Genomic DNA, 26,718 nt, shown 5'->3' on the forward strand with positions numbered 1-26,718 from the left:
GCGTGTCCTTCCGCGGGCGGGGGGAGGGGGCGGGGGTCGGCGGGCGCCGCCAAGTAGTGCCGCCCCGCCGGCTGCGCTGCGGCACCGAGCGGCAGCTGCCGAGGGACAGCCGGCCAAGGCCAAGCGAAGCGGCTTCCGCCGCTCCTTCCTCGCACCCTTGGAGGGGCGACTGCCTGGGTAGGGCTCGGCTCCCACGCGCGGTCACAAAGCCAACTCCGGGCGGCCCGCATGTCAGGAGCGCAGTCCATGAGAACACATAGCGCCGTCGTCGCCAAGGAGCCCGAATCCCCGCGCGGGTTACGGCAAGCCGCGCCGCCCACCCCACCGTGCCCGCTCGGCGGCCCGCGCCTCTAAAGCAGCATGCCTCCCGGCGGCGATTCAAATTCCGCGTTGGAGCTGTTTGGAGATTTACACCTCGCGCTGCCTTTTAGCAGGAACGCCAGACACTCCACCGCGGGCTGTTACCGACGTCCTTAAATTTCACAAACTGTCTCAGCGCCAACCCCAGTACTCCGCGTACTAGAACACAGTCGGGTAATAAAACGGAAAGCTCCAGAGTCAGTTACTGGAAAAAGACCATGGAAAGAAAAGAATCTTAGCCAATCACACTGGAAGAAAATAAATGATGTTTACTTCCCATCCAATCAAAACAGGACTTTATAACCCAGACAAAGACAGCTAGGAATTCCTCTTCTGATCGCGCCTCAATTCTCACAATCAAGGCTCCCTTTCAGACTCCAGAGAGTTTGATGACAGGTATGCTTTACAGACTTTATTTTAAAGCAGATATGTGAAATTGTGAATCTAAATCCGATCTGCCATTTTTCAGTGATTATCAACTTCAAAAATTTAATCCAATAAAAATATCTTCCTAAACTTCTCCCCCCCCAAAAAATGCTTTCTGTAAACTCTTATAGTAGCACTCTGCGTGTTTATAATAAACACAAAGGACTCTTGTATCTAGAGAGCATTCACAGTAAGCTGTTAATGCAGGCAAACAGCCACTGCCCATGTAAGAGATGGAAAACTACAAGGCTGAGTTGAAATGAGCAGTCTAATTTTACTTGTCTAAGGAAAAACACAATTGTATCGCATAAAGGAAAGCTATGCAAAAAATAAAAATGTGTGCCGGCTGCTCAGATTTCTCAGGATTTCTTCCCACACAAGGTTAATAAACCTAATAAGTCAGTGAAAAGAGTGCAGCCTGTGTACAGATTTTTAAAAAGAGTCTCAGATCAAATATCAAACCATCCGTGATCTATCTGCTTTGTAACCTGGGACACAAGGTAATCATTAAAGCAACCTAGGAACCTGGAGATGGGGACAAAGCACTTGTCTAGCTAGTGCAAAGAAAGCCCCAGCGTGGGTGAAGAGCTGTGTGTTTAAAGAAAAATGATCCCTCGCAATGATATCCTAATACAGGGAAAGCCGTCCAGTAAAAAGCATGAATACAGCAAAACCACATCGGGGATAGAAACAAAGCTCACAGGCCCTGTATCCCATCCCCACCACTGGTTTTCTTGCTGAGTAATACGGGCTGACTCTGAACTCATCCTTTTGCTTCTCTGTGTAGACCAGGCTGTCCTAGAACTCATTCTGTAGACCAGACTAGCTGGCCTTGATCTTCTAAGATCCACCTGTCTCTGCCTCCGAGGGCAGAGACTAAAGGTGTGTGTTATCACTGCTAGGCTCCTTCTGCTTTTCTCAAGTGCTGGGGTTACAAGTGTGTACCACCATGTATTTCTAGAATTATATCCCAAACTGTCTCCTACAACCCCAAGACTATAGCCAATATCTAGGTTTCAGCCTAAACTGGGGCTATTTTGCCTTTGGAGAGACCTGAAAAAGATCTTTTTCAAAAGATGAGTAAAACCTTGAAGTTTTTTAGTTTCTTGGGGGGGGGTGTTTTTGTTTGTTCATTTGTTTTTGTTTTTCAGGTTTTTAATTTGTTTTGCTAAGGAGTATCTGCATTGTTTAATTTTTACTGGCAAATACTAGCTGTAAACAATATGGAATTGAAAGAAATTTTAACATCAGATTTGAAACCTTAGTATATAATGGTTAATATTGACCATTGATTTAGCAGGAAGGAGGATCACAAGGCTACCTAACAGCAAAGCCTCTAGGCATGCCTATGGGGGATTATCTAGAGTCGATTGAGGCAACTGGACCCATCTTAACTGTGGGCAGTAGGATTCCACAGGCTGGGGTCTTAGGGCTAACCAATTGGGTGCTATCATTCATTACCCTCTGCACCTGCCTGATGCCCTTGCCACTCTTTGTCACCATGCCTTCCCCACATCATGGGCTGTGTACTAGTAAACTGTGAGGCACACACACACACACACACACACACACACACACACACACACACGTGAGGCACCCTTTTTCCATTATACTGCTGCTGTCTGGGTGTTTTGTCATAGCAACAGAAAAAGCAACACATACAATTAGAATACTGTATGTTTCATTTGTTAAGTTTCCGTATATTATTTAATAAAGACTACATGTCAAGGAGCTAATTTTTTTTTGGAGACAGGGTATCTCTGTGTAGTCCTGTTGTCCTGGAACTCACTGATATCCTCTGCCTCTGCCTTCCAAGTGCTGGGTTTGAAGGGGTGTGCCACCACTGTGGGGCTAGAGAAATGATTTTAAAACTAGGTTTGTAATGTCAAAGGGACTCTGCTATTTTTTATTTATTTTATTTTATTTTGGTGATTTTCTGAGACAGGGTTTCTCTGTGGCTTTGGAGGCTTCTCTTGGAACTAGCTCTTGTAGACCAGGCTGGTCTCGAACTCACAGAGATTCGCCTGCCTCAAGTACTGGGATTAAAGGCGTGCACCACCACCACCTGGCGAGAACTCTGTTCTTAACTAAAATGACACTTTAAAAAAATGTGAAGGCCACCTACCGAGCTGATTACTCTTTATTAACATGGCCTATTCATACTTGATTGGTTCAATATTTATTTAGCATTTACTATGTATCTCACATCCTGAAAGCTTCTGTAGACAGGGTGCTTTGTGTGAGAAGCTCAAAGCCTATCTGAAAACTCAGACAACAGAAATGCTCTGGTCTGTTGACTTATGGATTTACCAACAAGGATGGAGAGAGATGGCTCAGAGGTGAAGCGCTGGGTGCTCTTCTAGAGCAGTCGGCTCAATTCTCAGCACCGACAGTTCACAACTGTCTGTATCCCCCAGCTCCAGAGGACTCAACAACTTCTGGCTTCCATGGCCACCAAGGATGTACATGGTGTACAGACATACACGAAATAAAAACTGTACATGTAAAATAATTTTAAATGCGGAAAAAAAGAGGCGGTATCAACAGAATGTCATACAAAGTACATTAATGCCTTCCATGTTAGTTATAACTTGGGACTTTTTTATTAGCTGTCAAATATATAGAGTGGACTCACTCATAAAATCTTAGGACAATACATTCAAACACAACTAGAAACTGTGGAATTCAGTATGAAAGAGAACCACGATTTCAACTAAACTGTTGGAAAACAAAAAATAAAACACAAGACAAATTGATAGTACAATGTTTATCATGAAACCTTAAGTGGTTTGTATTTAGCTAACTTCCTAAACATATACTTAAAATGAATTAATCATACTTATGATGTTTCTTCAAAAAAATCCATCTCCTATTTCCAAACTAAGACAACTTCACAACTACAGGTTTTCAAAACTTGTCCTATTCATCGTAACACTTAGGACAACTGTATCTGAACACTGGTGTGACTGATCATTTTATACCTGTCTCATCTGATAAGTACAAGTTTCACAACACCAAGGACAGGGGGACAGTCTGTCTTCATCATGTTTATTTATCTGTGCTCCCAGCATCTACAAACCCTTGCTGTGAGAAGACCATATGATGGAATTGACTAATGGATGAAAATGGCCCAATGTATCTTTTCTCCTTTTGTTTTTTTTTTTTTTCTCCTTCTTTGGAGACAAGGTCCCCTATGGAGCCCAGTCTGGCCTGAACTTGGAGTCCCCTGCTTCAGCCTCCTAAATACTGGGTTTGGTGTACTACACTGCCACACACAGCTAACTTTTCTTACTCCAACCAAAGAGAAGGGAACTTAGAATTTCAAAATCAAGAGTAGTAAATCAGAGTTCCTGTTCTGCCTACACGCTCCTTTGTTGCCTTCATACCAACGTCATGCAATAGTACCCCATTTCACCAGGCTTCTGTGTTGAGTGTCTTCAAGCACAAGGTTAAGTAGAAAAGAACTGATACTAAGATTTAATAATTCCCAAGCAAAGCTTTAATACCAAACTCTACAGCAATCCTGAGCACCTATACAAAACACCTGCCTACTGTTAGTCTTCCACAGAGTCCTCTCTGATGAGGCCAAGTCTGATTGCTGTCTCCTTGCTGCCAAGGGAAGGAGAAGAGAGTGGAGGGAATAAAAAGAGAAAGAGGACTAACCAGCTAGCACTCTTTACCAAGCCTTCTAACTGTGCGTTCTCTACTGATGATCACTACTTCCTATTTACAGTCTGTCTACATTGGAAACCACAGCTTCTTAATTATCTCCTCACTTAGATGTGACTTTTAATAATAAAGCACTAGAAATTTAGAATATATAAATAACAGAGCAAAATTCCTACTCTGCTCACTGAGAAACCCCAAGAAACAAAGAAATGGAAAGTGGCCTTCCAGGCCACAGTAAGCAATTCTTCAAGGTGTCTTCCAGCAAGCTCTCTGCCCACTGCCCCTCTCAGAAATGTTCCAACCATTAACTGCCACCAAAACAAGCCACATGCAAATGTGCACTTTGCAGATAGGTCAGGTTCCTCCAGGGCCAAGCTCCCACTGAACCCACAAGCTCCACCGGAGACGAACATCTTAGTAGCAGTCCTAACCTTAGTTCTGTCCACACTCAGCAGAAATTCACTGAGTTGAGAACTTATAATAAACTATAAATGAGGTGCTGAAGACACAGCCCAGCAGTTAAAAGGACCCAGGTTCAGTTCCCAGCTCACAACCATCGGCAACTCCGGTTCCAGGCAATTCAACACTCTCTTCTGGCCTCCAAGAACAACAGTCATGCACATGATGCACATACATACATACATACATACATGCATGCATGCATGCAGGCAAAACACTCACAAAATATTTGTTATGTATTTGGGTTCTGCCTGTATGCACGCCTGCACTGCAGGCCAAAAGAAGGCACCAGATCCCACTATAGATTGTTGTGAGCCACCATGTGGTTGCTGGAAATTGAACCCAGGACCTCTGGAAAAGCAGCCTCTTCCCGAACCCTAATCCTAACCCTAATCTCTAAGCTATCTCTCCAGTCCCTCATAAAATCTTTAAAAAGAAATTCTACAATACTCAAAATCTCAACACATCAACTCTATTCCATCAATGTTCTTCTCAAGATGAAATGGAATTTCATATTCTGAAGGCCCTTTGTGAGCCATGAGATATACTGTTCAAATTTAATGGCACCTGCTTCAGGAAACAGACAAAAAAAAAACCTAGTGGTGAAATATGATCATCTTCAGGCATTCCTTCCTTTGGTTCATTCTCAAAAAGCCACATGATTCTATATAATGAGATCTATAACCTCCTGCAAAACACAACCAAAGAATAGAAACAAACTCCTCCATATAAAGGACAGCACTGTCTACTGGCTCCGCATGGGCTTCACTAGCACAGATAATGTATTTATTCAACTAAAGGGAGTAGAGAAGAAGGCAACTCAGTTCCAGAGCTTGTACTTACAGGAGCCGGGACCCGCCTGCCCGTCCTGGGGCCACTTTGAACTGATATGGCACATAAAGACTACTAGACCTCAAAACTTTTTTTAATTTTTTTTTTTTTTTTTTGCTACTGACTTTAAATTCAATGAGCGTGTTTGTTAACATTCAGCTACTGGGGAGCCCATTGTAATTTTATTTAGTATTTAAATAACAAGTGTCATTTTAAAAAAGAAATATGTCAGCCGGGCGGTGGTGGCGCACGCCTTTAATCCCAGCACTCGGGAGGCAGAGGCAGGCGGATCTCTGTGAGTTCGAGGCCGGGCTGGACCGATAGGGAGGCTGTCTCGTAAAAAACCAAAAAAAAATTTTTTTTCTCCAATTAGGAAAAACTAGTCATTTCATTCCAAAGTCACTTGAAAAAATATTTAAGATGCAGCCAGATATGGAGGCAGAGATAGATGAATCTAAGTTCGTGGTCACCCTAGTTTAAATACAGGACAGTCAGGGATATGCAGAGAGAGCCTGCCTCAAAAGTAAATAGATTGGTAGGTAGGTAGGTAGGTAGGTAGGTAGGTAGGTAGGTAGGTAGGAAGGAAGGACAGACGAACGGACGGAACACACAGGCTGAAGAAATCTGCAACGATCCTGAAGTTTAACTTCTAAGGCTTTTAAGCCCTTCAGTAATTAGCAAGGCTCACTTCCCAACACCACAAATCTAAACATTACCCAAAGTATGCAATGGCACTAGATCACCAGGAGGGAACAAAGCCTAGGAGACCTTTGCTGAAACACAGATATGCAAGCAAGTTCAAGAAAGACTAAAGAGGCTGCATCAGAACGTTCTGGCACACCAACACCCATTGATGAGGTAATGAAGGCAATCAGACTCACAAAATAACAAACCTGTAAACCCTCACCACTCCAGGTGAGACTCACAACCTGAGGAACAGTGACAGTCACACCCACTTGTCAGAATAAATACCATTTACCTTCATTCCCCATGCATGGCTGAAATTCAAGACAAATCCGTTGTCAGGGGAAAACACAGTCAACAGACAGATCCAGAGACAAGTCACAGCAGGTACAGAATCATATGTACAATCAAATAAAATAAAATAGGAAGTCAAGTGCTGAAAATAAATGCAACAACAGAATGAAAACATCAAAACTAAAAGCCCAATTTGCCAATCGCTTACCTTGAAATGAGTTCAGAGGAAAAGTGGGACAGGGTTTTTCTTGTTATTTATGTCAGAATAGTGAACTAGTGATCTACCATCTTCCAAAGTTGATGCCTATTTCTCAACCTCAATATCTTTTTTCCTTTCTGCTTACTACTAAATCGTGTTATCTTGCTGGCTTCTATGGAAATAAACACGGTGATAATACATTCAAATTTTTGTACATATTTCTGGACACTAAGAACTTCTGAAACTTGAAAGATAATGCTTTGGAATGTTGTCCTCTCATAGCATGGCTGCTGCCCTCTTGAACTCTCATGAGATGAGACTACTACCAAGGGCCTATCCAAGTCCACCACTAACTTCCCACTAAGGAGTAGGGAGGGTCCCCTGAGGCCCCTCCTCCCCAAGGATTTACATACAGTTAACAATTGGTTAGGAGGTGGGGTTCATGAGGCTCTGCCCCACCGGAGGCCTTGCCCATAACCAAGGGTTTGTAGACAACTGAGAGGCTCACAAGACTCCCCAGGATTTACAGGTAATTAATATTACCTGGGGGAGGGGCTCGTGTCTTCTACCCCATCCAAGGATTTATAGATGGCTAACTGAGGGGAGGGGCTCATGAGGTCCCTCCCCTCCCTAAGGAGTTAAAGACAAGGATGGGAGAGTAGTTTATAAGGTCCCACTGGTGCCTCCTCACGATCATATAGATGGTTAACAGATGCTGGGAGGGAGAGGTAAACAAGGTCCCCCACGATTTACTGGCATTTAACTGTTACTAGATTTTTTTTTCTGCTGCTCCCATACCCAAAAGCTCATGCTCCACACTCCACTTGTGTGAAATCTTTCCTTATTTGTCATTAACATCCTATACGGAGTAAGCAGACATATGTTCAGTCTCATCAAAAAAGCTAGTAACATACAATCATTTTAACAAAAATTCAGGCACTCAGAAACCTATCATTTTGAACAGACAACAATGAAAGTACCACTAAGAAATCCAAACTAAGTTAGAGAAAGCAGGAACCCAACCCACCACACACAAAAACTCTCGTCTTCTCTCTCTAAAACCAGATGTTCTAAATCTCCTGGAAATCTTTGGGGATTGAGATGGATATACATAAACATAGAAAAAAAACAAATCAATGAAACTGCTATATGTAGAATTTTAGGGGCAAAATAGTAAAATAAATGGTAATGTCACAGGTGAAAAACATTTCCTCTCCAGAATTACTTGCTGACAAAAACCATCCTTCTTCTTAGAATTTTCCAGAAACAGCTATGAAATATTAGTAAAGAATGTTTAAGGGGCTGGAGAGACAGACAACTCAATGGTTAAGACACTTGCTTCTCTTCCAAAGGACCTAAGTTTGGTTCCTAGCACTCTACCAGGCAGATCACAATTGCCTGTACTCCCGCTGTAAGGGATTTCACTTTCTCTCTGACCTCCAAGGACACTAGAGAGCTCACTCACACACACACACACACACACACACACACACACACACACACACACACAAATAACATGAGACACAAGCTGCAATCCAGGACTTAGCATTAAGAAACTGAAGTGAAGAAGGTATTAAATGCGTAGATTGCAACATATAGGAGGGGCCACGAACCCACATTGTTGGAGGAGTGAGTAGGGAAGATGCAGTCTCACTAAATAAAGCCTCAATAAGGCAAATGCAACAAGCAGAAGTTTCATTAGCAGTGCCATGGCTTGTTTTGTTTGAAAAATGTATTCATACTTGGGCTTTTGTCTGCCAGAGTACGGGTGTGGTGAGGGCTGCACATCTATGCATGGATCTCTGGGAGCTGGAGTTACAAGTATCTGCATGACAACCTGCTAGTTAACTCAGGTCATGTGGGTACTAGGGTCCTAGATGTAGTCCTCACGATTACACAGAAAGCAGCCTCTCTGGCTCCCAGGAAGTGTCCCGGTGAAGAAGTGAGACTGAGGGGTGTGACTGAAGCTGAAGCAGCTCTGGGGACAAGAGGAAAGAGGGGACCACCTGAGGACACAGGAGGAAGAGGAGAGGGAGGTAAGAGTGGTAAATGGAAGGTGTTCATAGTAGCTGGTGCTGATGCATCAGGACAAAATAAAACAAACCTTACAAGGTTTGAATTTCAGACTAAGGGCAAGAGCGATTGGACCATGACTTTAAGTCAACTAAGTAAAAGAATATGATTTGCACTTAGAAAAGTAAATCTGGCTGCAGCATGAAAATGGATAAGAATAAAGAAGTTACTGAAATCAATTACATTAATCTTCTACTTAAAAGTTTAATACCACCCTCCAATGACATTTACACAGGCAATTAAAAATGTGTGCATCTCTGTGCTTGGTGGTGCATGGCTTTAATCCTGCAGAAGGCAGGAGACAGAAGCAGGTGGATCTCTAGAGTCTGAGGCCAGCCGGGTCTACAAAGCAAATGTCTCAAAAAGAGTCCACCTCTACCCAGTGCTGGTGGAATATACCTTGAATCCCAACTCTTGGAAGGCAAAGGCGAGCAGATCTCTTAGGCCAGAGTGAGTTCCAGGACAGCCAGGGCTACATAGTGAAAGCCTGTCTCAAAAAAACCAACAGAACAAGAGTCCACATCTTTCTACCTACAAACATCAAACCCATTCATTCTCTCCTTCACTGTATGTCCTCACAGAGTCCCTTTCTCTCGTGACTCGCCTTCATTTTCTTCAGATCCCGAGTTCAGGATTACCCTAAGATGTGGCTGATTCACCTCACACAAAGCAGCCCCCTTCTTGTCAGTTTTGACTTCACCGTGCCCATCACCAGCTGACCTATGGGCAAGAAGCTCCACTAAACACAAGACATCTTTGCTGTTATGGTAGCCATGATAGAGAGAAACAAAATGAGGCCACAGGCTAACTTGCTAAAGGCCACAGAATTTCCTAAATGCTAACCAAGGACTCAAATTCATGGCTGGTATCTTGAGGACAGATGTAATAGCCTCTATTTTATCTTTGATGCCAAGGTCATCTACTATAAATATATAATAAAATGAGACGGACATTTTGAGGAGATTAAAAGTCTGAAATAACCCATGAAAAATAGAAGCACGAATTAATAAAATATTAAACAACTGCCAGGCAAAGTTAGGGACCTATTAAAACAAAAAGAAATAGGTAGACAGTGGACAGGATGCTAGTGAGCATCACAGTGTCAAGGACAGTCTCCGTCCGAATGCCGGCAGTGCTAAAGAAACCTGGTGTGAATGAAGCTGGATTCCCAAGCATGTCAAGGGGGAGGAGGATCCAAGATGCTCATCAGACTTACAGTAACAGACCAGGAAGGTAGAAAATGCAAAAACTTACAATGTGAAGAACCCAAAATACCAGCAAGGACGAAGTGGACCCTCTGTTGCTCCTGCCAAAGGGCTGCTATTTCACCAGTGAAAGGACATTGCTGCTGAATGTACAGGCTGTTAAATCAAAGTACATCAACAAAATAACTGGCTACCTAGGAAAACAGTGATGGGCCAACCTCCAAAGTCTTCCTATGCCAGGCCAGCCTTACTGTGTTACATGCCAAGAAACACTGCCGTGAAGGATATCGAGGGAGGAACTCTGCTTCAGAAAGGAAACAAATCCAAAAGGACAAGCAGCTGAGCTGAATTGGGGCAGAAGCAGGAGACAGAGACCTTGGTAGCCTATTACTGTTGCCCTGGGGCAAGGCGTTGGCTGTTCCAACCTAACACTGGGACACTGTAAGAGTAAAGCAGGATCTAGAATATTTCACATTCATCGTCTCGTGTATCCCATGCTTGACATTTATAAGAAAGGTTTACTATTCCAGTATGTAGAACATGAAGAAACGGAGGTAAAATCAAGTGTGTGAGGTCACCCAATGGCAACAGATCTGGGATTCACTCCAGAATCATCGATCTTACTCCAAAATCCATGCCTTTATGAACCGACCATGGGTTTTATGAAAAAGACAAGATAGGAATGACGCTGGCTACATGGTCCCAGAACTCTACACCCACTGCCCAGGACAAGATACAGGAACATCTGCTCTGAGGAAATAGCCTGCTTCCACACAGCACCGTGGCAGCCTACAGGCCACCAGAGCCATCACCATCAGCCTCCTTTTCCTCAGTCATTTTAACTACTTCCTCCTTTCCACGTGATCTGACTCACAGTAACTCCAGGGCATACGGATTTTAATATTCTACTTGACACTGTAAAGCAGGCTAAAGAGTACTGAGATACCAAACAAAGACCAACAATGCTCCTATAGGCTGGAGTCGGCCCTGGAGTCTTGAACTTCTCTCTGTTCTTGCATAATCGCTTCGGCTGTTCACTTGACGTGAACTGTTTAGGATTAACGGGAAAGGAAGAGAGGAAAAGCATCCAGACATCTTTCCCCCTTTCTCTGCCTCTTACAAAGGAGGCATATAAATGCTGGGGAGGGGTACTTATTTTAATGAGGTCCAGGCTGGTCTCAACTTCACTATCCTTCTACCTCAGCCTTCCAAGTACTGGGATTACAGGCACGTGCCACCAGGTCCGGCACTTCTACCTATCTTCACCAGAAAGAGTCCTGTTATTGCAGATAAAGATCTAGTTTACAGTACAAAGTCAAGAAGTCTATGCAGTCACTGCTCTACTTCAGTCACCAGGGAACCCTTCAGATTTGTTCCCAGATAACTCCAGTTACAACCAGCCTCCAGGGACAAGGAAGTTGGAGCTCCAGACTCTGCAGACAAATAAGGCGACTTCAAGAAAGCTCAAGGCATGAATCAGTTGCCAGAGCCCTTCTGTAAGAGTCCCAAGAGGAAGTTTCATAGCCAAGTTCAGAAAGAGCTATTTGTCAAAGACAGAATCCATTCTAAATGTCGGTGAGGGGAGCCTAAACTAACAAATTCTGTCCTTATAGAGATTCTTTTAAGCCACATGTAACATAATTTTCATGTTTTCTTTGAGAGGCAAGCTGAGTCCAGAGGTTCCTTCTGATACAAACCAACCAGGATCAAATTAGTCATGGTCAGAAAACATAGTAACCTATAATGAAGCTAAGAGGGTAATGGAATAAATAAGAAATAATTTTTTAAAATGTAACGAAAGGAAGGCAAAGAGATGGCTCAATGGTTAAGAGCATTCATTGGCTGTTCTTCCAGAGGATCCAGGTTCGATTCCTAGCATCTACAGGGCAGCTCACCACCATTTTTAACTCCAGCTCCAGGAGATCTGATACCCTCATCCAGCCTCTGTGGGCACTGTACCACTCTGGTGCACAAGATATGCATTTAGGCAAAACAACCATACACATACAATAATCATTTTTTAACGTAAGTAAAAGGAAAAATACAAGTTTCAGGTGCTGCATTCAATATGAGGAAGAAGACAGCAAGTAAAGCAACTCAGAGAGCCCAGCACAGTTTGCTTGAAGATGCGACAGTCAGAGGACCCTCACTGTCACACTTTCCAGGTGTACACAAAGCTAGCCTATTCAGGGAGAGAAAAGGAAGCCAGTGCTCTCAACCTCTCTTTTCTTAACTTCACTCTTCCTCCATCACCCACTCTTGTGGTCTGGAGACATGAAGCAACACGTCTGCTGCTGCTGTTTGGTTTTGTTGGAGACATGGTGCCTCAATCTGGCTTGGAACTCACAATGCAGCACAGACTGGCCCTAAAGTCATGGCAACTCTGCCGAGGTTACACTCAAGAGCATAACGCCAGTCTCTTTTTTTTTTTTTTAAAGATTTATTTATTTATTATATATACAGTGTTCTGTCTGCATGCATTCCGGCAGGTCAGAAGAGGGCACCAGATCTCATTACAGATGGTTGTGAGCCACCATGTGGTTGCTGGGAATTGAACTCAGGACCTCTGGAAGAGCAGCCAATGCTCTTAACCTCCGAGCCATCTCCCCAGGCCAACACCAGTCTTCTAACAATGTATTTACAACAGAAAATTTTAAGTGGTATTAAAATCTAGGTCAAATTAGAGACTATTTTTAAGTAAGAAAAAAAAAGGTGCATACTATTAAAATAATACTCAACAGCACCTAAAAGAGAGAAAAGTGTTCTACTTTCGCATATAAATTAATTTCTGACTTGGCCATTTTTATAGGCCTGGTAAGGGGTCACTATAAATGGAAGTGAAGAACTCACACAAAGACAGGAAAAAGAATGGTAAGTCTAGAAATGTCCCTCAGATAACTCAACACATAAAAAAGACACTACCACGCCTGCTAACCTGGACCCCACATGGCATAGGGAGACAACAGACTCTCCTAGGTTGCCCTCTGACCTCCACACACACATTGTGGCACATGAGTCCTGACACTCATTCCTTAAAATGTAATTTAGGAACAAAGAAGGACTGAGTGTGTTTTTCTTCCAAACCAGACTGAAAACACACACACACACACACACACACACAGACACACACACACACACACACACACACACACACACACACACACGGATACAGACTTCCTAAGGCCATCCATTTATAAAACTCAGGGATCAACGGCTGTTCCTGGTAACCCAAATGTGCTACTTGAATGCCACGTCCACTCAAAGGAACAATGGTTTTTAAGAAAATGGTTAACTGATTTCAGGTCTGTGTCAAGACATTTACAAGGGTATTTTCTCATAGCAAACCAAGCACTCTCAAAGACCAGTGGGCTATAGCAAATAGGAACCATATAAAGAGACTAGACTGGCTAATAGGAACATCGACAAAAATAATGGACTGAAAATCAGTATTTTAAATGTATTAACTAGCTAAACATAACTCACAAATCATTTTTTGAAAGGTGCTAAATCCCAGCACTCAAGAGGCAGAAGCAGGTGGATATCTGAGTTTGAGGTCAACCTGGTCTACCAAGTGAGTTCTAGGACAGCCAGGGCTACACAGAGAAACGATGTCTTGAAAAACAAACAAGAATTAAATTTAGAGAGAAAAGTAAAAACAGATTCATTTAATAAATAAGTCGGGCAATGATAGAACACGCCTTTAATCCTAGTACTTTGGAGGTAGAGGCAGGTGGATCTCTGAGTTCGAGGCCAGCTTGATCTACAAGTAGAGTTCCAGATCACACAGAGAAATCCTGTCCTGCCGGGGAGATGGGGGCCTGTCGGGAAGACAGGGAATAGGGGATAGGAATCTAAATATGATAAATAAAACTATCAGGCATTTGTTCTCCCTTTCTATATTAAGTGTTCTTAAGCTGGGCAAGGTGACAGATGCCTAGAGAGATGGAGGCAAGAGGATCAGGAAGTGAACACTGTCTTCTGCTGCAGAGTTCCTAAGACCAGCCTGGGTGACAAGAGATTGTTCACAGAAAGCGGCTTTGGGTTCCTACAGCCCTGCCCTTCCTGCCATGTCCTCTCCATGATGAGGCCAGAGCCCCGGCTAGAACTTGAGTCACAGTGAAGAGCAAGTCCTGAGACTCGGAAGACCTCTGCTAAAGACCACGGTGCCCCCCACCCCACAGCTGGTGGCAGTCCATAGGAAAGCTGTGGAGGAAGTCGGTCAGTCTCTGAGGTGGGCCTTCCTCTTCTGATTCTACATCCTGTTCCTGCCACCATGCCTTCCTTGCCTGTTGCCATGCTCTTTCGTATCACAGTGGATTCTACCCTGTGTAAACTAGAAGCCAAAATAAACCCTTTACTCCTTGGTGGTGGAGAGAATCTGCATCAGGGTAGAAAAAGAGAAAATTTCCCTACCAAGAAAACTTTTAGCCTGTGGTAGCAGCACATGTCTTTAATCCCAACACTCAGTGTGCAGAGGCAGGTGATCTCTGTGAGTTTGAGGTCAATCTGGCCTACAAAGTTGAGTTCCAGGACAGCCAGGGCGTCACAGAGAGAAACCCTGTCTCAAAGAGCAAACAACAAAAATTTAGTAATTAAGTATGAAAAAATTCTTTTTAATTTATGTGCATTTGTGTTTTGCCTGTATGAGGATGTCTGTCCGGTATCCTAGAACTGGCTTTACAGACAGTTGTGAGTTGCCATGAGGGTGCTGGAAATTGAGCCCAGATCCTCTGGAAGAATAGCCAGTGCTCTTAAACACAGAGCCCTCTCTCCAGCCCAAAGAAGAAATTTTTTTTAATAAAGGAAAGCTGTCACCATTTTGGATCTAAGAAACTATCTAAGTTGTGTGACTTTTAAAGACAGAACAACTGGGTATGGTCGGCACACACCTTTAATTCCAGGGGTGGGAGGGGAGTCCCACAAAGAGCAGGTGGATCTCGAGTTAACCCCTAACACCACAAGCACTAATTATGATGGTGTGTAGGAGTGGTGCACATCTGTAAGCGTGGGATTCTGGGTAGAGACAGGAGGAAGAATTTGAGGCCAGCCTGGGTCACAAGAACCCCAAGACAAAATCAGAAGGTGGAGGAAAAGAGAAGAGACAGGAAGTGACATTCTGAACTAAGAGTAAAAGTGACCCGTGTCAACTACTCTGAAAACACCAATAAAGTGACTCACACCTGCATACCAGGCTTCCCACAACAGAAATTCTCATTTTTGCCTACACAAAAGATATAAAAACTACTAGCTAGCTAGCATACTCTAGAGGCCTCAAGTGATTAAATTAAATATCTCAATTCAATAAAGATAACTTTGCATGCACAGGAGCTAGACTAACAAGAAGAGTAATGCGCAAGTTTACAAAGTAATTGAGGAAACCAGACAATCAAATCTAAAGTTACAACTGAGTTGGGCAATAATAAAGTCCCTGTACTGAACACACTAAAGCAGTAATTCATGAAGGAGCTAACAAGCCCTTGATTACAAAGCCTGTGTCCACCATCAGTGTTGAAACGCAGACTAGCACAATTCAGGTCTCACTCCAAAATCCTCATATTCACTAAGCAGCACTGCTTTAACCACTTTGCAAAGTAGACACTTGCTGCTGATGTTAGTCTTTGAGACAGCGTCTCTCTATGTAGCCCTGGCTGTCTTGGGGCTCACTCTGCAGACCAGGCTGCCTTCTAACTCCGCAGTCAAGCTGCCTCTGTTGGGATCCAAGGCCTGTGGCCCAGCTCTCAAGTACAGTGTTGATAGTGGAATTTGAAAGGCATGAAGTCTCCATAACGGAAACGCCACAAGTGTACAGGCACAGCGAAGCACTAAGAGCTGTCCCTCTAACACGCCACACAGCGAGGCTTTCATCTGATGGAAACTCAGAATGAAGCTACGGGAGCTAGGGCTGAGGCGAGTGGAGTGCCGCGCCCTGTGTACAAGAGCAGCGGTGACCATTCTTCAACCTCTCATCTCTCGTCCTTAGACAAGAGCCTCAGACAGGCCTCAAACATTCGGGGGAGTCCCCTGCTTAGTGAGGATTAAGCAGGGTTTTATGTTAGCCACTAGTGAAATAAAAGGTGTCAACACTCTATCCTTTCTAAAGAATGTAAACTATCTTTCTGTGCATTTAATTCAACAAGTCATTGCTTTACACTGCATGGCAACACCTTGGAAAGTTACTGAGGTTGAGTGGAGTTGTCCGGCCCCACAGATAAACTGATACACCCATTGAGGTGCTCTGTCTGCGCCTTACAATTGCCACACCCTCTGACTAAAAATTCTAAAGTAACACAGACAAGCCTCTGTTCTACATTTAATTCATAAGGCCTTATAACAAAGTATTTTTCTGAGGCAAAAAAATAGCCATGAACTCATGGTTAGATTGAGCACACCAAACAACACCCCTAATGGCCAATATGGAAATGGTCATAACACACAATTTATCACAGTGTCACACTCAGCCAGTAAACTGTTATGTATCAATTCGATAATCAAGAGATTTCTATGCCAACTACACGTTAATTTAGTTCCTAAGCAAAATAATAATGATAAAATATCTGCATGCCCATTGTTACTGCTTCACTATTTGAAATAGCTAAGCTGTACAGGCCCATAAGCCAATGAATGAAAAAATGTGATAAATGTATATACACTCAAATATTTAGCCACAATGGGACCTTCTCATTTGCAGCGAACCAGATGGAACTGAAGCATATTATTTTCAATGAAACAAGCTAAACACCAAAAGAAAGATGTTCTCTCATGGACGGCAGCTTTAAAAGGCAGACTTCAATACAGAACTGTAGTCAGTAGAAGCAGGAAAGCACGGAGAAGGGGAAATGGCCGCAGGGCAGCTGACCTGGTCACGCCCAGTATGCCTGTGTGGAACTACACAAACCCTGGTGATGCGTAGGATATGCTAATAAAAAACTGAATTTTTAAAGATGTTATTCAGATTCCCTCAAACGCTTAAGCCACTAATTTATTTTTCTATAATTTACTTGCTATTAAAAATTAAAATACTATTTTCACGTTTCTGAAAGCCAGAAAACCTATTCTATATTCTAACCAAGCCACTCAAAATTCTATTTATTTTCTTCCAAATCACTGTGTATCATCTCAGACGTGAAGCTTCCAAGGCAAACAGGAATCCATGAGAATCGCTACTGCTCCTTGGGTTCAAATATAAGCATAACGGTAAAAGAAAGTCATTCACACACACTGGAACTGTACATTCCTTACAGATCCCTGGTGACAAGATTGGAAGATACCCCAACACCAAAAAGTCAGAAAAACATCACATCGTGCATAAATTATTCAGAATAGCGGCGGCACAGGCTAGCCTTCTGCATGACAGTGGTGACAGCAAAGAGGAGGCTGATTCTGTCATCATCATCCCCTATTCTAGCATTCTCAGAGGATCCCATCTGGGGCAGGTCTACACAGAAACTGCAGGACCAGGGGCGTGGCATACCTCTGGCTTCACTCTGATCTCCCCTTGAGATAACCACCTCCTCTCAAGCCAGCAAGATCCTCTGTTTCTGGATATCTCAATTTTGCCTGCCATCCTCTCTCCTCTGATACTAATGTCTGTGCTCTTTCTTTCTGCCTGGTTGGAAAGCCACTATAGTCTCCAGAAACAAACTGTCCCTTTACTCCAGGGCACAGAAGACCTTCTGGTCCAGGGGAGGTAGCTTGCTAAACATCAAGGTAAAGGGCTTTCCACTTCTGGATCTGAGCCCCTGTGAGCACCAAACTCCACTGGGTTTCATGACATAAGCCTGCCTCCTCCTAAACAAATGTTTGAGCGTGTAACATCCCGCTCGCAAGCACGACTGCTAGCATCTGTACAAATCCTGGGTGTCAGTCACCTTGACTAGCTGAAGCCATTTCCTCTGGCAGGTCCCTGGCAATCAGCTCCCTTCCCAACCCAAAACCCAGGTCAAATGTGTAAGACAGTCATTAAAGACCAAGGTATTTACTGATGCATCGATTCAAATGGAAACACATTTTTAATAGCCTCAACAGCAAAAGTGCAATGAGAAACTAAGTTTGAAAAATTGAAGGAAATACTTTAAGCACACTAAAAGGCACACCATGTAGCCAAATGCTTGGGAAAATACTGAGAAAAAACAGATTAGAATCTCAGTATCCCATGCCTTGATCATCAGAAATTAATGCATTCGAACTTCTGGGCTTTATGAACTTTATGAAAATATCTAAAAAGCAAATTTAGAAATGTACTTAAAATGGAAGGGCATGTTAAAATACTTTCAAAGACAAAAAAAAAGTTTATCTTCTTTCTAAAATCAAACAGGAAGCCAATGAGATGGCTTAGGACCAAGCCTGACTACCCAGGTTCGATCTGGGATCCAAATGGTCAGAAGAGAGAATGGGTTTCCGGGCTGTCCTCTGACATACACGGAGCATAGCGGCATCCACGCATACAAGGTAAATGGAAGGAAATGAAATCTTTACTCCCTGTGTTGAAATAACACACCAATGGCTACCAAGGAAACATTTTATTCATTTATGTACACTCACTTTGATATAGACATCAACTGTGAAATGTGTTGTAAAAATGTGGACTGCATAAAGACACTTAAGGTCAGAACCACTGTTACAAGTTTACCGCAGTGCAAATTTCAGGCCTTCAGCCTCCATACAGGTAAGTTGTCCCCAAAACAACATCAGCAGCTCATTACTGCACATCTGCATCCCGGTGACTACTCTGAAGGGGAAGCCTGTTCTCACCACCCTATGCACAGTCCAAGCAGAGCGGCTGCTGTTAACATAGGATGCTGTTAACATAGGGTATAAGCGCTCACAACCTGCCAGCCCTTCAGGGATCCCTCCACCCCACCCACAACTGCCCGAGTTCATACCACTCTTTGCTTAACTTTGTTTTGGAGTCCAGGGAAAGAGAAACACATTCTGGAAATAAACATTTCAAAGTCTGGGATGGATGTGCAGCTCCGTGGCAGTGGCAGTGGCAGGAGAAGCAGTTCCATGATGCCACAGGTTACCACTGGCTATCACAGGTTACCACTGGCTATCACAGGTTACTACTAGCTATCACAGGTTACCACTGGCTATCACAGGTTACCACTAGCTATCACAGGTTACCACTGGCTATCACAGGGTACCACTGGCTATCACAGGGTACCACTGGCTATCACAGGATACCACTGGCTATCACCCTGTCTCGAAAAACCAAAAAAGAATTTCAGGATGATATTTTCCAGGCTAATAGAAAGAAAAAGATGTATCACAGCCAATGGTGGATACTAGTTTCTCAAAGGATCCTCACATTTAAATGTCTTAACAGTAGCCATCCATAGACTCTGGTGGCTCTCAAGTCTTATTTCAAAACTGTTAAGAAACCTTTCACTCTTGTTGGCCAATGAGATCACAGGATGGTGCCCGGGGTGTTTTGGGTAGTCGTATAGCCTGATAAGGCAAAGCCAGAAAGAGGCAGAGCCAGGATCACAAGTGCTGCACAAGATGCCCCTACTGTAAATGGAGTTCTTAATTCCTACAAGACTGTAGGTTTACAGCTGGGAAAGGAGAAAAGGTCATAAACGTTTGGGCCTAAAGCACAGCTCATGGTGGTTTTAACATTCTGATTTGAAGCGACTCTACACAGACAACCTCCACAGCAAATGCTGGAAAGTGCACTAGAATTCTCAGCTGGGGAGACCGATCAAACTACAAGGAAAGGGGCTCCTGCGTCCCTTCCCATCTCTTAATTCCCCCCTATCTTTCTATCTGGCTTCATCTGAGCTCTTATCTAGCAAATGCAATGCCCTGAGTTTGATCCTATGCACTGCAATAAAGAAAATAAAACTTTTAATCAAGGTTCAAGTCCAAGTTCTGTAAGATAATTCAGAGAACAAGACAATAATTACTATACACAGATTATGTATCAGGCAATATGCCAAGAGCTAAAAAGGCATTATTATCTAAAGAGAACTCAAAATCACTCGGTGAAGGAAGTAGTACCATTACATGCATTTTGCAAATGGGACTGAGTCTAAAAAACTAAATGAACAAACCTAGCACCTAGATGATAGCAATCTGAAGACAGAGGGCCTTCACCAGCCAGGCTCCAAAAGCCCACACCCAGCTCTAATCTTTCAGAAATCCACATGAACTAACCATTGAGCTGTCTTATGGCCATCACTAGAATGGGGCTCTGTTCAGGCTTGGGGCTTTTGGTTCAACTTAGGTCAATTCAGTATAGACGGCAAACTGTACTCTAATTGCAACCTTTGGTTTAAAAAGGGGAAAACATTAATAATTAAAGATCTTTGACAAAAAGGCATGTTTGTAATGCAGGGCTGGGAGGGGGAAAACAATTAGGAGACCTTTTCTGTGAGCAGTCTGGAAGACAATGGGCCAGATGCCCTCAGTGCTGTGCGATGGGCGTAGAGTAGTGCCAGACACTGCTCCAACAGGAATGTCTTCACCCACCCTCCAATGCCCTCCAACCCCTCCCCTGCCATCCGCAAGCCACGCTCCAGTGCCACAACTGCTCTTCACTGACACAGAGGACCTAAGCAACTTTAACTCTCAGCAACTCCCATCAAGATGAGCTGAATAAAGGCATCGAGCAAGGTGACCGTGACTGTTTGGTGCAAACCCCGAGCAGTTCTTTCTCCCATTTGCTCAGCTCCTCCCATCTTTAGTCTAACGCTATGGCTATTTGTTGACTAACTTGCCCTCTGTCAATTCTGAGCCTTCTCTGAATTCTAGATCATTCTGAAATTGATTAAGGGGGTGTCCACAGGCTGTCCTGTTTCCCTAGCCTGCCTCCTCACTTGAACTGCTACAAGCCACACTCTGCCTGAGACAACATTAAACTGATCATCCTAAAATGGCTGATGGCCTCTTCAGCACTTTTTGGTTGATTCAAATAAATTGCAGCCTATGAGCAAAAACTATGGAATTATAAATGACCTGCCTCTGTGCCTTCTCGGGTAGAAATGGCCACTCAAAATCCTAAGGCTGGGTGTCTATGGGTACTGAGATGAAAACAGTGAAACAGGACAGAGAACTAACAATTCACAGCGTAACTGGAGGATGAACAGACCGACACTAAGGACGGGAGCCAATGGTAAGTCCTGTGGAGTAAGACAATCCATGTGAGGCTAGGTGAGCCTGGGTAACAGATGACAGAGGTGCCTTGGAATCTGGACCACACTAAGGCAGTCTGAGGAACAGTGTGCAGTCGCTGAGTCTCCAGCTGGACCTGCCAGGTGCTCATTCTGAAACAGGGAACGGCAAAGGCCCCAGGGAAGGAAATAATATGATGCCATTTCACAGGTACAGGAAAAGGCCAGAGAGATAGCTAACACCTCAGTTTTGGAAACATAAAAAGACCAGTGCACACAGGGTTCTGTGGGCTAAGACGGAATCTAACACAAAGCACGGGGAAGCTACGAGTAGGGGAAAGGGTATACAGCAATGTCTTCTCGCTTATGTACCAGAAATCTCACACTATTTGCTGTGCAGGCAGCAGGGAGGCGGTGGCTGAAAAGTTGCACTGATTCAGAAAGGTAAAACTTAATGACAGAGAACGAGAGAAATGATGTCACATCATGATACATAAATTAGTTTTTTCCATCCATCGTTTCTGGCCCCAAGGCCGACCACAGAAACTCTAATCTTTCCTTCTCCTTTGTGCCTTTAGCTGCTCATAAAATCGCCTCACCTGTGCCTGCCCACAGTGAATTGTAACACCTTCCTGTCTACAGAGGCCCCACCCATCCCCTGAGAAGAAATAGTGCACGGCCAGCCAAGACTAAAGCAGGCAGTCTCTGGAGCAGGCAGGCCTGCAGGGTCCTCACACAGTCTACTGCCAGGGACCCAGCTCTGCGTGAGCGTATCTTGTCATGGCTGTCCACACTTCAAACAGGACTATGCAAACAAGTTTCCAAAAGGGACAGCACTGGAGAGTGTCCAGATACTAGACACAGGAAGGAGCCTCAGTTGGCACACCCCAGAAGGGCCTAGAAGCTGCTGCCCTTTCCCATACCTTGCCTCTCTTATCTTTGTAACATCCTTACAATCAACTGATAAAAAGAACACGAGCAAATTACTGAGCCGTGGGAAAACCCGGACGCGTCTGGGGCATAGCTCAGGGTTACACAGGCCACAATGGCAGGCACAAGGCCCTGGGCTCAATCCCCAACACAAGTCAGGCAGGGGTGGGGCGTGAGGACAGAGAGAGGGGGTTTAAAAACGAGCACCTGAGCTGGCACCTGGAAAGGGAGCGTCTTCAGCACTGAGCCTGTGACCTGCGCAAGTTGTTGATGAAAACTGATCCAGCCAACTTCTGGCTGGTGTTTGCTGCAGAGCTGACTGAGTCTAGCCATTGTGCCCTCCCTCCTCCACACGCTCTTATCTACCTGTGGGAGACCCTGATGACAGATCACCTTTTTGAAGGAGTTGAGGTTTGTTCCTTCAAAAAGAGCAACTTCTCCCTTCCGTTTTAATTTCTTCTAATTGGTTTATGTGGCACATTATCCTGGCAGTAGTCACTGGCTGCACATATGTTCTTTTCTCTATAGTGAAAGTATGTGTCTCCCAAATTCCATGGTCTCCCCAGAGCAAAAGCTGTCTGGAATATGTGCAATGGATTGTAACTAGTTTTAAAACATCTCATGCCTTCATGACAGGGTACTGCTTGCAAAGAGACTTCACCATATTTCTATGTTATATTCTCCTAGTAATTCATAAATGCTCCCCATCAGACCTGTGCTGAACCTGGAATCATAAGCCCAGCCTTCCAGGCTAACCCAGGTAGTGGGTGAATCCAATGCAGTCCCTTCCCTATTGAGGAAGCCTTCCAGGACACCACTCATCTCCTGGGCATCAACCTAGCCCCCAACACAGTAGCACCAATCTATAACAGACTACATCTCTCCTTAATCTTTCAAAGAATACTTAACTTTCTCAATTTCTACTGGACTTCCTGATTTTATTATTCCTCTTCTCTAGACCTCCTCTTGTAAACACCAGATGAACATTACACAACCGATGGAGGCTTTTACTTTCATCTGCAGAATGAGGAACTGAAGTGACAGACACCTAGAGATCTACTGTGACTACGGCCAAACAAGGCAAGTCGGGGTGTGTAGAGCACATCCTGCTGTCAAGAAGCTTTAGCATCTGCTAGAACGAATGGTGCTATGTTTGGATCTGCAATGTTCTTGCAAGGCTCATGTGTTGGAGCTTGGTCTCCAGCTGTTGGTACTAGTGGGAGGAGGTAAAAACTTGGGGGAGGAGGGGGAGCATGGCTTTGAAGGATACTGTGACCCTGGCTTACCTCTTCCCCTCCTCCCAGCTCTAGGGAGCATGGGTCCAGTCGGGAAGCTCTGCCTCAGGCAAGTGCAGAAAAATAACTAGCCAAGTGACCCTGGATGAGACCTCTGAACTGCCCTTTGAGGTGCCTTTTCAAGTATTTTGTCGCAGTGACAGCTGGCAGGACCCAGATGGCAACCATTCAAGGTGTCAACAGTATATTTTTATTCTTTTATGTTTTGGGTTCTGGGAGTTAAGACAGAGTCTTAGACATGCTCAGTGTGGAGTCTACTACTAGACTATCTCCCTATACTTTTTCAGAATATGATGTAGTACATACATGTCACATACCATAAACATTCACATGGGTAGCTGAGACAAAACAAAACAAAGAAATGCTCCAAACATCCAAAACATCAATGAGTGGAATAAAAAATTTACTGGCATATACTCAAACACTGGTAATACTACATAGCAGAAGAAATGAAGGAACCAGGCTTACAAGTAAAAATAAGTAAGTCTCAGAAACCTAGTATTAAGGAAAGAAAACAAGTAAGGCGTGTAGTGTCTCGAAGGTGTGAGAAAGATGAAGGGCCTCTCCAGCGAATCTCAGAATGGGAAAGTAGGAAATTAAATACAAAAATCTCAGGGTAGAAGAATGAATTAGGCAGCATCACAGATGACTTAAATACAAGTCTTTTACAAGTAAGTTTGAGATACAGCAAGTACAGTTTTTAAAATGCAAAGGATGGGGCAAGGGCTAGGAAATACAGTGTGAAACAACAGGCCCAGATCATGTCTCGACAGGAGTAAACAATTAAAAGCCTGGTGTCCACAGAGATGTAAAAACGTGGGCAAGCTATCCTCTGCGACAGCTAAATTCATCTACTACAGACTTGAGAGCATCAGCCTGTTCTCAGCAATACAGTCATTTGAGGGCAAAATGCAGCCGAGAAACTTTTTATCTGGTTTCCTTACTAATCAAGACACTGGGGCAGGGTACAATGGTCCAGTCCTCATCCCAGCCCTCAGGAGACAAAGGCAGGCAGATCTCTCTGAGTTAGAGGCCAGCATGGTCTACATAGTAAGTTCCAGGCTAGCCACAGATACACAGTGGGACCCCATCTTTAACAAAAGGAAAAGCAGAAATGTTGTCCTAGGAGCTGACAGCTTATTGACATGTGAGCACATGCAGGGTTCTCCCTTCGCTCGGATTCCCTCGTCACCAGCGCTGTTTGCTTGTGCATCTGTGCTGTGTGCTCAGGCTCATGTGTGCCCTGGGAACCAAGATCAAACTCAGCTTGCCAGTCTTGGGGGCAAACATCTCCACCTGCTGACTTATCTCATCAGCCCAATCAACTTGCCCTCATAGCAAAGATTTGCTAATCTGGCCAACGTCACGTCCCATAGGGGAACAAGTGAGCAACATGAATGAGAAGCAACTGTTTTTCTTTTAAGGGTAGGATTTAGGAAGAAAGCTTGAGTCTGACCTGTGAGAAACTCCAGGACAGCAAGAAAAACGAGGAATAAAAAGAAATATTAATATGGCGATTAGTGCTGCACCGGTGCCGTCGACGGACACACAGATACTGGCTTTATTCACACTCCACAGCTTACAAAATCGGTCCCTATTATCTTGACCATCCTGCAGATTTTAACACATACATCACGACTCCTGTGAATCAGTGCAGGACAAGAAAAGCTGTGCTGTGTGACAAACCTCCTGTGTGCCTCTCCAGCCCTCACAACTGTGAGAGCCACTTCTCTTTCTGCTGGGCATGGCTCTGCCTTTTCAGGTCACATGCTTGAAGTCGTAGTGTACAGGCTCTTCAGGAAGTGTTTCTTTCACAAGAATGTGGGATGAGGTTTCCTGGACTCCACTGCTTCCTCTGTCAGCACTGTCTAAACTTACTATAACTTCTCTACCCTCCATACTGAAGGACATCTTGATCACAGGTGAACTGTGACAAACGTTACTAAAGCTGCTACAGACACACGCAGGCTTCCCTGTGGCATGTCAACACTGGAGGGTCTGAGATCACTGGGCTGAACGATCACGTTTGATTTGGGAAAACCTGACTTTCAATCTGGCCATGCCATTTGTACACATCATCAGTAGACTGTCTGCCTCCCTAGTCAGTGCACCTCATCTCAGGCAGCGAGGCTGCCCCAGTGCTCTGGATTCAGTCACCTCACAGGTGTGGAATGCATCCCCACCTTGTCAACCTTTGACGGATGGGGGTTGGGCCCTTTTCACATGCTCATTTGTCATAGGTATTTCCTCCAGGGCAAGGTGTCTCTTAAGATCTTTGGCCTATTTTGTAACACTGCTGAAAAGCAGTGTTGATGAGGGTATCTCTATCTTGCTCCTGCCCTAGAGAGAAAGCATTTGGTTCTTCACCAGGAACTATGTTCACTTACAGGTTTGTTGACATTCTTCACCAAGCAACGAAGCCCCTCTTTGTCCCTGTTTGGTGAACATTTTTCATAATGAACTGATTGGTCTTGGACTTGTCAAGTGCTTTTCTTGTGTGTATTGATATCACAATACTGCTTTTCTTTGTTAGCCTGCTGATGTGATAAAATTATTTTAAGTGATTTTCTACTGTCAACTGGACCTTTCATACCTAGGATGCCCCACTTTGTCACAGAATATAATTTCTCATACACTACTGGGCTCTGTATGCCAGTTATCTTCTTAAAGATTTTTAAATCTCTGTTCATGAAATGGTTATCTCTTTTTTTCCTTATGTTTATCTGGCAGGTAGCTGTCCATTAAGTCACTTTATACCTAAGAATGGTCCTCAAGCTATTAGCAAGAAGGAGGTAGGGGATTACAGAGTCTAAGAAATCAGTTGTGTTTTGGTTTTGGTTTTTTTTTTTAAGATAGATATTAACAAAACCCTCTCTATCTTCTGAAAGAGATGGCACTTAATTTGTTCCTTGAGTATGTAGAACTTATGTAAAAATTAGTTTTTCTGAAGGAAACTGAATGATGACTGAAGACAGTGGAACAAAAAGACTAGATTTTTTTTTCACCATTTCACTTTTCAATTTCACTTGGTATGTTTCAAATGACAACAAAACAACATCAGTAAACATTTTAAAATTTTCTGCTTGAATGCTAAACGATCACATGATGGAATTATCAAGTATTTTAGCTTTCTGAAACCCCACAGTCTTCTGAGCTCACAAGGTTATATTTTACTGTACTTT

At 43.8% G+C, this 26,718-nt stretch overlaps 1 long non-coding RNA gene across 1 annotated transcript; it reads left to right on the forward strand.

Moving 5' to 3' along the window:
- Positions 1 to 4: 4 nt before the first annotated feature.
- Positions 5 to 26,230, forward strand: LOC121134251. Its single transcript, XR_005871316.1, has 2 exons — positions 5 to 756; positions 23,200 to 26,230. It is a non-coding gene; the product is annotated as an uncharacterized LOC121134251 (long non-coding RNA).
- The last annotated feature ends 488 nt before the right edge of the window (positions 26,231 to 26,718 follow it).

This window comes from Mesocricetus auratus, unplaced genomic scaffold (genome assembly GCF_017639785.1).
Source record: "Mesocricetus auratus isolate SY011 unplaced genomic scaffold, BCM_Maur_2.0 Super-Scaffold_100027, whole genome shotgun sequence".
Taxonomy (NCBI): Eukaryota; Metazoa; Chordata; class Mammalia; order Rodentia; family Cricetidae; genus Mesocricetus; species Mesocricetus auratus.